This window comes from Gorilla gorilla, chromosome 1 (genome assembly GCF_029281585.2).
Source record: "Gorilla gorilla gorilla isolate KB3781 chromosome 1, NHGRI_mGorGor1-v2.1_pri, whole genome shotgun sequence".
Taxonomy (NCBI): Eukaryota; Metazoa; Chordata; class Mammalia; order Primates; family Hominidae; genus Gorilla; species Gorilla gorilla.
This window is the reverse complement of record NC_073224.2, coordinates 30,032,847-30,045,606: the sequence shown is the minus strand read 5'-3', so window position 1 is coordinate 30,045,606 and position 12,760 is coordinate 30,032,847. Positions and strand designations below refer to the sequence as shown.

The window sequence follows — 12,760 nt, the reverse complement described above, 5'->3', positions numbered from 1 at the left end:
ATTTTATTAACAGAGGTTATTTTCAGTCTGTTTCTCCAAATTACAGTTCGAAAGGTTAGACCATGATAAATGGGGAGAGAAAAAAACTGTGTGTTTTGTGAGGTAAGCAGCAGGGGAAAATATATCTAAACATCATGTCATTGAATGATGGGAAGAGAGATTATTGACCCATTTTAACTCCAGATCCCTTTGCAACTGTGACATGCTTCTCCCAGTGGTATCCTCCCTCAGAACTGGACTAAAATTGTAAAACCTAACAATATAATGGCTGCTGGGGTTGGCACAAACTCCAACCAACTAACATCAATCAGGTCTCTCTTTTTACTGTAAGGTATCAGTGTTATGGCAATGAGACTGTCTAGTGATTCTAATTTTGCAATTTGGATGGAGATAAATGTTTTATAATACTTGGTTCTTTCGGACTACCTCTGTTTCTCTTTTGCATTTTTAAGCACAATTGATTTAGCATGCAAATTTAAGATTCAATATTATGGTGCCAGAGAGCAATTTGACAAACTATGACCCAGTTTAGGGGGTTCTCAGATGGCCACCAGTGATGGCTTGAACCTTTGGTTTGGAGGAAGTTGGTAAGGCCTATGAACTAGAGGCGTGGTGTGAGAAGTATAACAGCAGGTAGTATTTATTGAGCTTGCTGGCTTTACCAGGAACATGATTACGTCTCTTATCATACAACCAGCTGTGAGAGGGAGTCCATTTTACAAGTCTGGGGGCTGATGCCTAGGAAGATCACACCTAGTAAATTGACTGGAGAGTGAAATGCTTCTCCATTATTTGACCACTTCAAGAAGGGAGAAGGACAGATGAATGAGCACTTAGAAGGGGTAGAAGGAATCATCCCCCAAATACCTACCATCAGCACTCAAGTATTGAAGGAATCAAGATGATCATTATTAGTGATCATGACTCTTACTGTTAAGGTGAATGGTGGAAAAGAGGGGTGGTAGCTCCAAGTATGTGTGTTACAGAAGGCTGAATAAGCTCTTTCTAGTCCAGTGGAAGAGTTGACTTCTAAGGTAAAATTAACCAAATTCCAGTGAAAAGCATTTGGCCATGTTTTATAGTATGAGAATGGTGTAATTATACGTTAAAAGCATACTATATTATTCACCACTTTTATAGGTCTGGGGATTGATGTAACTAAGGTTGCTGAAACCAAGACTTAACTAAATTAACCAAATTCTTAACTTTCACCTTGTGAATTGTTTTCCTAGCTGTTTTTTTTTTTCTGTATGTTTCTTTAACTTTCTTTATACACGTTCATGTTTGCCAATGTCATAGTCATATCCAGGACATCTCTTTAATATTCCTTCAGTGACTATTAAATTTGATTTAAAAACACATTAATTTAGATATTTGCAAGCTGCTTACCAGTTAGCAGTATTTTTAATGTCCTATTTATCTAATACAGTTGCTTGTGCTGTTTTTATAATCAGATAAGGGTCATTAAACCATTTTTGAGATTAAATAGCACAAAACCATTTTTTCTGTTTATGTGCCCCATTAATATTAGAGCTTATGCTTACTATGGCTTAATGTTTCAATTTTTAAATATCATTTATGTTAATATGAAAAGGCTCTATTATCTAATTGTAAGGATTACTTCCATTACTTTCCAGCATAATCTCTACAAATATTGGCCTCCATATTGCTTTGAAGCTGACAGATTTATAACCTTGGGCATTTCTTAGGACAGCATTTGAAATGCTGTTATTTACTCTTACTTGATCAGTTTATTATGTTTGGTGTTTTGTTTTTTCAAGTGTAACAAGTACCTAAATGCTTAGCTTCTTGTTTTGGTCCAGCTGTTACCTGAAACATTCGTAATATAGAAGGCTCAGTGAACCTTCCTATTAAGTCTTCTGAAACAAGACAGAGAAAAAGCTACAGGCAGAAAGAAAGACCAACAGAGAGCAAGTGGGTAACCAAACAAGTTAAGGCAAGCACGTCTTAAGCAGCCAAGCTTTTGATACATAATCACTCAAACTACACTTTTTCAAAACAGGGAAAAATGTCAATTGACATACAATGTCTCAAATTATGCACATCATAGTAACCAAAAGTCCCTTCCATGACCATAGATTATAAATTCTCTGGAAAGTTTCTATTTCAAATATTGTCTTCCATTATTGATATAAATACATCCAGGTGTCCTGTTACTTCCAATTATTACAAGGAACATAAAGTCATTGTAAATTTTATCCAACATCACTTACAATGAGTGGAGAGACCTTTTCATGTCAAGACTACCAAAGTGTCTCTTTGTTCAGCCTTTCAATCCACAGAAGTGGGGTTGCTCTGTGCACAGTACACTCTCCCCTAGGTGTAGCCTCCTTAGGTGGCCCTGCTGACTTGGATGTATCAGTCCTACAGGCTAGTGTCTTTCATCAGTGACCCAGGGCACCCAACACTTCTTCCTGTGCACCCAGCCAATGTCATCAGTGAATCAGACTCTTTTTTTTTTTTTTTGAAATGGAGTCTCGCTCTGTCGCCCAGGCTAGAGTGCAGGGGCGCGATCTCGGCTCACTGCAAGCTCCGCCTCCCGGGTTCATGCCATTCTCCTGCCTCAGCCTCCCGAGTAGCTGGGACTACAGGCGCCCGCCACCACGCTTGGCTAATTTTTTTGTACTTTTAGTAGACACGGGGTTTCACCGTGTTAGCCAGGATGGTCTCTATCTCCTGACCTCGTGATCCGCCCGCCTCGGCCTCCCAAAGTGCTGGGATTACAGGCATGAGCCACCGCGCCCAGCCCAGACTCTTTATATATTAGCTGCCTCTGGATAGAGTGGTTTAGTTATAGCTTCCTAAAAGGAGAATAATCCATGTCAAGTATAGTTGAGAATGCAAACATTGTGGCAAGAACACTTGATTTGGATCCAAGAGCCCTGGGTTCAAATCTCCACTCTCTAATTTACGAGAGAGATTACTTAATCTCTCCAAACTTTAGTATTCTTTCTTAACAATGGTGATCAATATCACCTACTTCCCAGGGCTGTTATGAAGATTAAAATAAGTTAGTATACATAGATGCGGTTTTTAAAATTTTAGATACCATGTTAAGTTTGGATGGCACCAAACTTGCTACTCATAATAACATATGTGTATGTAAACACCTTAGTAGAATCTATTACGTGCCAGACTCTGTTTCAAGTGCTTTGTTATATTATACCTCATCTAATCCTCCTTACATCCCTCAGTAGTTGGTGCAGTGCATGTACCCATTGCATAAGAGGGTAAACTGAGAGGTTAAGCAACTTGCTGCTGAGTCACATAGCTAGTAAATGAATGAGCTGAAATTTGACTCCAGGGTCCATGTTCATAACCAGTATACTATTCTGCCTCTTAAACAACATAATAATGATCATGATAATAGTAATTACACTCATATCATATATATACATCTTCTGATGAGTCAGTATGTTTGACATTTTCTCTAACTATCCCGTACTCTTTAATCATTGGCCCAGCTCCTGAGCAAATATTTTTTGGTAAAGTAAGGGAATGACTCAGTGTGTAGAAATTTAAAATACATGTCCTAATACAGTGGGTCAACAATCTCATCTCCCCTCTGGGTGACCATATTGTTAGGAACAGTGAAATTTAAATAGTAATAGAATATTTTCATTTGATATAAAATATTAATGATGGTTTTAAACTGTATTTTCAAGGAAATTACTGGTCACATCTGTGTCCACAATATATTCTGCCACCTCTTTTATTTTAGCTGTCTTCAATTTAGAGAAAATGCATTAAACTTGTATTTATCTCTTCTCAGGTATTCATGACACTTTAAAGATTGCTTAGTTACACTTATGCTTGTCATCCCCAGCATGTAGTTTGCCAAATGTAGTTACAAAAGATGTGACTGCTGTCTGGTCATACTGTAAAACTTTTTATCTAACATCATATTGAGCTCCCATTCCTCCCAATGGCAGAAAGTGTTTTAGTCCGTTCTGGGTTTTCTCAGTCATTTTAGACTTTAATTTGGTTAATTTAAAAATTTTCCCTCTTTATTCTACTCCCATAAGTAGTGTTTAATGCCTGGGGCTCATGCCATCATGGAGAAGCCTAGTCATGATGCCATCTGCTGAGGTAGCCACGGTTCTGCATCATCTCTGTTCTTCTAGCTTCCTTGTCTTGAACTCAAGGCCCTTTCTTTTGACATTGGCCAACCATCAGCATTTACGTAATTCTTTTGGGGGCATAGGAAAGTTGGGGATAGCATCTTGTGCTTTCTGGGATTTGGGAGATTTGCAGGGGTGGACGTGGGTGAGTTGGGGGTGGACAGTGTCTCCTGTTTTCTCTACCCAAAACTGCCCCTATTTAATACCCTTGACTTCTGCTGCTGTTACCTTTCAGCATAGGATCTCATTTACTTGATTGGGTTCCTATTGACCTTAAAGCCTTCCTATTCACAGGTAATCAAACTTACTGGGGATTCATTCAGCCCTTTCAACTCTGCTCCTCTCCCCTCCCTGAAGGAGGATCTTATTTTTTCTAGTTTGGGGTTTAGAGATGGGCAGAGTACAATATAAAATTGGTTCTGTATGCTTCCACATGCTTACGAATCTTTCCTTGTAGGACTAAGCACTTTGATGTGACAGTCAAGGTGACGATGGTTTTGCCCAGTGATCCCAGTGTAACTAGGTACCTAGCTCTAGGTGCTCCTGAAATGGGAGAGGGTGGAAGTAAACAGAGAAATGGACTATGCGGGGCGGGGCGGGGGATGTCCTGTCAGTATCCTCTAACCACATCTATTTCATTGCATTTCTTTTCTTTCCCTTCCTTTCCTTTTAAAGACAAATGATAGAGAAGTGTGGTGCAGTTTGTGTTGTTTGAAGAAATGTTTGGAGTTCTGCTTTTCTGTCCCATAAAAGTCCTGCTTCAGCTATCTTGTCTGGCTGCTCATGGCAGTGAATTCAATCTCTATCTCTCTCTCTACTTGGGCTATATTATTTCCTTCCATTTAAATTTTTATTTAATTATGTACATTTATTTTTGTTAGCAACCTAATGTTGAATTCCATAATTTACTGAACTTTTAGCATTTTAATAAATAAGAATTTGTAAATTAAGGCTCAAATATCCAAACAACATACGCATTGCTTCTTTTTGGCTTATTTATTTTTCAAATTTTTATTGAAGTGCCCATATAATTCCTTATGCCATCATTATGCTGGGTAGTTGAGATATGACAGTGAAAAAGTAGATTACAGTCTTCACTTTTACAGAGTTTGTAACCTATCTTGGAAGATGATTACTAGATACTAGCCATAAAAGGTGGTGAGTTCTATAAAGGTGAAAAAAAAAGGTTGTCTATGTTATAGCCATAATTTTCCAAATATGCCATGTGATGTGGTGTAAAAATAGAAGAAGAGTTATCTTGTGTACTTGAGATCAAACTAAGTTAAATTATTCCATCACCATTCTTTGTGAGTCAGAAGTAGGAATGGAGTTGGAATGTTAAGTAATGTCAACATTACTTAAAAAGATTACAATTGACTACGTTTACATTTGATGCTTCCCAGGGTATTAAAGAGATAATCACTGACTAGGAGACACTTATAATGAAAATACCATCTTTTATTATATAAGGAGGTACAAAATATATTTAAATAAATACATTTTATTTCATCATTAAACGTTCCAGGTGTATAGCATGCTACTGATGAGTTTGACAAAACTATTCTAGAGTGACATGCAGCATATTCTTCTGCAAAAATGGTCCTGACTATATTGGAATTCAATGTTAAAAATAAGCCAGCATGGAAATATGACTCATTTGCAATCAACTGAAAGTTTTTGTTAGGAAACCTGTCCCAGTGGGGCAAACAGAAATATTTAGGACACATAGTTGTATGGTACTTCTTGGTGGCATTTGTGCCAATATTTTTTAAATAATCACCAGAAATTTGATTGATTGGCCTTGGACTAGGCAACCAGAAACAAAATCCATTCCTTGGGAGTCCTCGTCACAAATTGTATTTGTTTCTACAACACTTGTTTCTTTTTACCTCCAGGGCTTAAAAAAAAAAAAAAAAAGATTTCCTTTCACCAGAATTGTGCCTGTAATGTGCAGCCGTATCTCTATGAACAGTGCCTGCCCTATGTCTATCCAGATGAATATGCAATTTGCATGTTGCTGATTAAAATGAAAGTCTGCACATGTATATGAATGTCTGGTCACATTTTAAAAGGAAATCTCAAATGCTGACAGAATACGTTCCCCCTTTCCGTACAATCCAACAGCTGGAGTTCTTGTATACACACTAAGCCTTACGCCATATCTTTTAAACAAAGAATGAACCTGTATATGAAAAGCAGCCAGGAAGACTTTGGCTCCATGGCTCTGCATGAAACAAATGCCCCCTGAGAGCCTCTTCCTGTTCCTCTACTCCTGTGCTTCAGAATCCCTGGCCGTTGGTATTTGAGTGATGTGGCAATAGATGCTCATGGGATTTCTACAGGCAGTGAGAAGCCCAGTTTTAGATTATAATAGACCAGGTACTGGTGAAGAACACAAATGTTATCAGTCAGCGTTTATATTGGTGTCTTGGGAAGGGATTTGGGGAATGGGGGTGGAGAGCAAAGGAGAAACTGGGTAGGAGAAGATGTTATACCCTGTTAGTCTCCTGAGTTACACTAGGAGACCACGAAGACATTTATTCTAAACTATATGAAAAGTAGCCATTGGTAAGAATTCATGTTCTTTTAAGAAGTGGCAGGTTGAGAATAAGACAGCCACTGCTGATATGGTCAAAAGGGGTCATTTTGTATACTTACATCTTAAAGTGTAATTAGATAAGTGCTCACAAAACTTTTAACTGCTTGGAGTAAATTATGTGAAAGCTCGCTATTTTCCTAGAACACATCAAGGCTGCACATATGAGAAAAATGCCCTGCCTTCTAGTTCTGAAGCCAATATGTCCACCTACGTCAGGTTTCCCATTTAGGTCATTTATTCACTTTCTAACTGGGTAATAATAATAACAATAGTTGAAATGGTCAAAAGGCAAAGTTTCTTCCTCCCTTATCCAGAAAAGATAAGAGTAGGGTTTATTTTAGATTAATTTGTCTTGCCTCTGCTGTCAGAACAAGGCAATTCCTTTGACCACACTACTTTTTTATATTTACAAAGTGGACCTAGAAAAAAAATGTTACCTGACATATGTTTAATGCTTGGTGGCCATTGTGTAAAGTGCCAGGAATTATAAAAAAGGAATAAATAAGTAGAAAACTACAATTCATCATCTAGCACTTAGCTGTTGGCTATGTCGTAGAAGTTGAATGAAAGTTTATTAATTGAAGGAAGTCTATTGTAGGAATAAAACCCTATGGGTAGCTATAACAGAGTAGTCTACCCTCTCTGAGAGCCAAGAAATCTTTCTTAGAAGAAGAGACATCTGACTTTGGTATTTATATATGATTAGGAATTCACAAGTCAGAGAGAGAAAAAAAGAGCAGGTCATGTTAAAATAGAGAGCCTAGAATGTGTGAACAATACGGAAGCACAACACACAGAGCATTCTATAGGTTGTTAGACACGCAGGTCTAGATGTCACAAGAAAAATGAGAATTCAGGATAGAGCCCCAGGCACCCTTACACTATAGATGATATCAGAGAAAAAATGTGAGGGTGGAATTTTGAGGATCATCAAACAGAAGGATCTAAAAGGGAGCTAAAAAATGCACTGAAAGGGAGATTACAAAACAACAACCAGGTAAGAGGACCAGGAAGAAGTAGGACTGGCTATTTCTTGTTTGTTCATTAGGACATTCTGAGAAATGTCATCTACTGGAGTTACTGAATGTAAACTCTTTTTTCGGTCAGTTTCCAATTTTCATTTATTATAATGCTCTAGCACTTTTCTTTGGTTGCTCATTTAATGGGATTGTGCCATACAACTCGGCTTAATGAATATTTAGGATACAATGGTGCTTTGTGATAATTTTCAGAAGGCTGCTTCATTTTCTTTATCTGTACTTTATCTGTAATACCAGGTGAAAACTTTGCCCCACATCCTCACTTTCAAGGTAATAGTAATGACACAGGTATTCTGTTAAAATCAGGCCCAAACCTGGGGAAAAAAAAGTAAACATACTTAAGTTAGGACACAGATTATTTTCCAAAGAAAAGGAGGAAGGAGGAGTAGAATTCAGGGGTTGGGCAGGGAGCAAACCACATCAATCCTTAGAGATTAGAAAATTTCAAGTTTCCTTTCTTTTTTGAAAACTATTTCCCTTTTGGGATTTAACAGCTACTCAGAGTAGCCAGGTGAGTCAAACAGTCTCAAGTGGGCATTTGTCCAGATCCCCAAATTGGAAACCATTTAGCACAAATTGTCAGTCTATGCTGAGAATAGCAGGGGCTGCTTTTTTGCAGTTCTCTAGCTCATTTGACAGATCTTTGAGGGGAAATCCAAGCACTTACTGGCACTAAGTCATTAGTCAGTGTTTCAGTCAGCACTGGCTCACTATGTCTTTCAGGCCCTAGAAAGCAATTGCTGCCCATTCTAGAAAATCAGGGATAGTGTGGCAAAAGGGAAATCAATTAATTTAGCAAATAATAACAAATACTCATAAGGAAAATGAGATCATGGAAACAAATTAAGAAATGTATTGCACTTTTATTTCCCTTACCATACAAATTGGTTTTTATAAATTAGGACATTAATGTATATATAAATCTGGTTGCTGCTTACACTATTAATTCATTATCCCTTCCCGAGACAAATGACAGCGATTTAGATTGTATTAAAAGTGTTAGTTGAATTTTGAGTTCATTTATGAAATGAGAACTAAATGTCCGGTTTCCTTTGGTATAACTATCATCTATTTTCATTCATTATTTACTTTCTGAGGTTAATTAAAAAGATAGTTTTACTGTTATCTTTCAAGGCAAAGTATTTTTTACCTATCTATAAACTTAGAGTTAATATACCAAAATACACAGGGAGAGAGCTTTGTATGGTAGAGTGTTGTGTTATAATAAAGGTTTCCTTTATTATAGAACCCTGAGAAAGTTTGGCTGACTTAACCCCAACTTAGCCTTAATGTGAACACTACAGACATTCATAGTTTTAGATAAAGCTCCTCCCATTTTTCTCCTCTTTTTCTAAAAATTGAAGTTCCTGACTGATAAAGGCAAAAGAGTACATAATACAGTGAAAAATATATTCTTCCATTGAACAACCACTGATTGCCTTCTATGTTTTAGAAACTGTGATAGGAACTATGAATACAACAGTGAATAAGATGTTTCTTGAGTCATGTGACATAATTAGATACGTATAATTATTGATATACCAGCTAGAATTTTTAAATTATTAATTAACTTACATACTTGTACACAGTTTACTCCACAGAATATTTGAAGTGAAACACATGCACACACACACACACCCCTTTACAAGAGTAAAAGTAAATAACCAAGACAGTTGAATATCTGGGCAGTAAAATAATAAATAAAAACCGGGGGTAAAGTTGCACTCAGAAATGTATATCATCTGGGCCCATGCAGTTGCAGTTACCAAGACAGTCAGAAAAATTGGTCTGTAAGCTTCCCAGAGACCAAGGCAAAGAGGAAAACAGAGTAAACAGTCATTTACAACATTAAATGCCCACTATTTCAATGATATCATCTGTAGTCACCGTTTACATTGGGCACTTATATTTTTTTGTTGCTTCTCCCAATAACTCTGATGGAAGAAAAGTTCAGTAATTTGCTCAAGGATCCACATCCAGTAAATGGTAGAACTAAGATCAGAACTCAGGGCTGTTGGACTTCAAAGCCTGACCTCTAACTAACCTATACAGTCCTCTCCTCTAAAGTTCATTGTCTCACAGAGTGCGTGGGAGAAGCCTTGCATGGACTCACTGTAAGGTGATATCCTAAAGGAATTTCGGAAGTGCTGTGGACACATAGAGAAGGAAATCCTCCTGCTCGTATATGTGAGAAGAGACAGTGAATTTATACAAACATTGGCATATATGTACATACTTATAAAAGAAATAATTTGTATGTTTTTAGAAAACAGTTTTTACAATCACTCAGATTCCTTCCTGGTTGTTTTATTTTAGACATGTGAGCACACCACTATACATATCATCCTGTTCTGCTCCCTAAATTTGTCAATGATTCCAGAAGACAGAATGCTAATTATTGAGATTGGCTCACAAATCTCATATTAAAACATAATCTACAATGTTCAGAAGATAGACACAGGCCAAAATTTGGTGGTGACCTGTCATATTTCTTTAATCAATAGGCCAAGCACAAATGTGTTATTTCAGAGCTGTGTTTGAACATTGGTAATGAGTAAAATGGTATTTTTTTATGAGTTGTATAAATGCTTTGTGATGTTACTGAAATATCTTAATTGCATTTATGAATGTATTTAATGAGTTCCATTTAAAATGTGACGTTACGTACCTCATGGGACTAAGTGACTCATTCTATCCAGACACAGTGCAAATCCAAAGGAACATTGTTTTTTTGCCTGCGGTGTAGGGTGAACCAGAAAGCTCTAATCCAACTGTTAGTCGCTCTGCTCTGCCTGTGTGAGCTGTGTGCTGTGCCCACAGGAGATCTGAGCTGGGGACTCTCTGTCCAGGAGCCTCTGGTCTGGTATCCAGGCTTAATTGAATAACAGCAGGGGCTTCAGCTGGAAGAGATGAGATGGCCAGTCAAGATGGCTACAAGGTCAAGAAACAGCCTCAGAGGAAGCAATGTTTATGTCACAGAGTTGGTAGAAGATCAATTTCAGACAGTTAGTGAGTTGCTGAGAAGAGATTTGCTTTATTACAGAATGAGAAAGAGTGAAGGCAAGTGTAACACCTACTTTGCTAGAACCCTGATAATCAGTGTAGTCCAGAGCCAAAACTCTGATTTTTCTTTCAAATCTTTTTTATTCCCATTCCTCCTCCAAGACTTTATAGTTCATTTATGATGCATATGCTTAGTAATAATAGCTAATTTAATAAGCACCTACTATGTGCCAGCCACTGCACTAAACACTTTTACGTGCATTATCTCCTTTAGTTTTCCCAGCAATTCTATGCAGTACATATTGCTATTACTATTATTCCAGTTTTATACATGAAGAAACAAAGCCTTGGCAACTTCGCTCAGGGTTATGTAGCTATTAACTGCAAGAGGTAGAATTTGAATCCAGCATTTAGCCACTAAGTTGTCTTTTCATTTATATACTTATATTTATTTATTGTTTTGAGCCAGGTTTTTGAGTTATAATTAACATATAGTAAAATTTACCGGACAGTTCAATGAATTTCGAATGGACAGTTCAATGAATTTTGCCAAACGTACATAATCATGTAATCATATCTCAATGAGGATGTAGATGAAAATATTTCTACAACCCCAAAAGTCTCCCTCATGCCCCTTTGCATTGTAGGAATATTTTGTACAGTCAGTCCCCTCCTCTCTCACACAGCCCCTGGTAATCAAATTTATTTCCGTGTTTATGGTTTTGCCTTTTCCATATTCTTTTCCATAATAAAATAATACAGTTTTGGTTCTTTGTTTCTGGATTTTTTTCACTTAGTGTATGTTTTTTGGATTCGTCCATGTTGCATGTATTAGTAGTTTCCACCTTTCCAATGCTGAGTCATTTTCGATTCTGTGGAGGTGCCACAATATATTTATCCATTCACCATTTGATGGACATTTCCAGTTCTAGGTTACTATGACTAAAGCTGCTATTAACATTTGAGTATAGGTCTTAGTGTGACATGTCTTTATGTTTTTTGAGTGAATACCTAGTAGTGGGATTAAGTTGTGTGGTGTGTGCTTAACTTTATTAGAAGCTGCCAAATTGTTTTTCAAAAATGGCTGTACTATTTTGTGTGCATTTTAGTTACTCCATATCATCAGCACTTCCTATTATCTATCTTTTCACATTTAGCCACTCTTATATGTGTATAGCGTTATCTTGTTGTGGTTTTATTTTGTATTTTCTTCTTTCTTTTTTTTTTTGAGATGAAGTCTCGCTCTGTTGCCCAGGCTGGAGTGCAGTGGCGCGATCTCGGCCCACTGCAAGCTCTGCTTCCCGGGTTCACGCCATTCTCCAGCCTCAGCCTCCTGAGTAGCTGAGACTACAGGCGCCCGCCACCACGCCCGGCTAATTATTTGTATTTTCAGTAGAGACAGGGTTTTACCGTGTTAGCCAGGATGGTTTCAATCTCCTGACCTTGTGATCTGCCCGCCTCGGCCTCCCAAAGTGCTGGGATTACAGGCGTGAGCCACCGCGCCAGGCCCCTATTTTGTATTTTCTTAATGGTTAATGTTGTAACATCTTTTCATGTTTGTATTTGCCTTCTGCATATTTCCTCTGTTGAAATGTTCGTTGAGCTCTTTTGTCCATTTAAAAACTTGGATTCTTTGTCTTATTATTGAGTGAAACCACTTTTATACATTATGGATATAAATCCTTTTGTTCATTCTGTTATTTATTCATTCATTCTACCTATCAAATAATCAATAATCATTTGTTGACTATTTCTTATTAGACACTTTAGTGGGTTGATTAGTGTGTCCCCCAGAATTCATGTCCATCTGCAACCTCAAAATGTGACCTTAGTTGAAAATAGGTTCTTTGCAGGTATAATTCATTTGGGAAGTTCAAGATGACATCATCCTGGATGGATGGTGGGCCCTAAATCCAAAGACTGGTGTCCTTATTAGAAGAGAAGAGGACACAGGGAAACACACAGAAGGTGGCTAT

At 37.5% G+C, this 12,760-nt stretch overlaps 1 protein-coding gene across 1 annotated transcript in view; it reads left to right on the top strand.

Annotated features, from left to right (window-relative positions):
- Positions 1–7,567: 7,567 nt before the first annotated feature.
- USH2A (usherin) overlaps positions 7,568–12,760 on the top strand; it is an 843,890-nt gene continuing 838,697 nt past the window's right edge. Inside the window, exon 1 of the mRNA XM_031015607.3 lies at positions 7,568–7,738. The gene's annotated coding sequence lies outside the window, so the exon portion shown is untranslated. The remainder of the gene's footprint in view (positions 7,739–12,760) is intronic.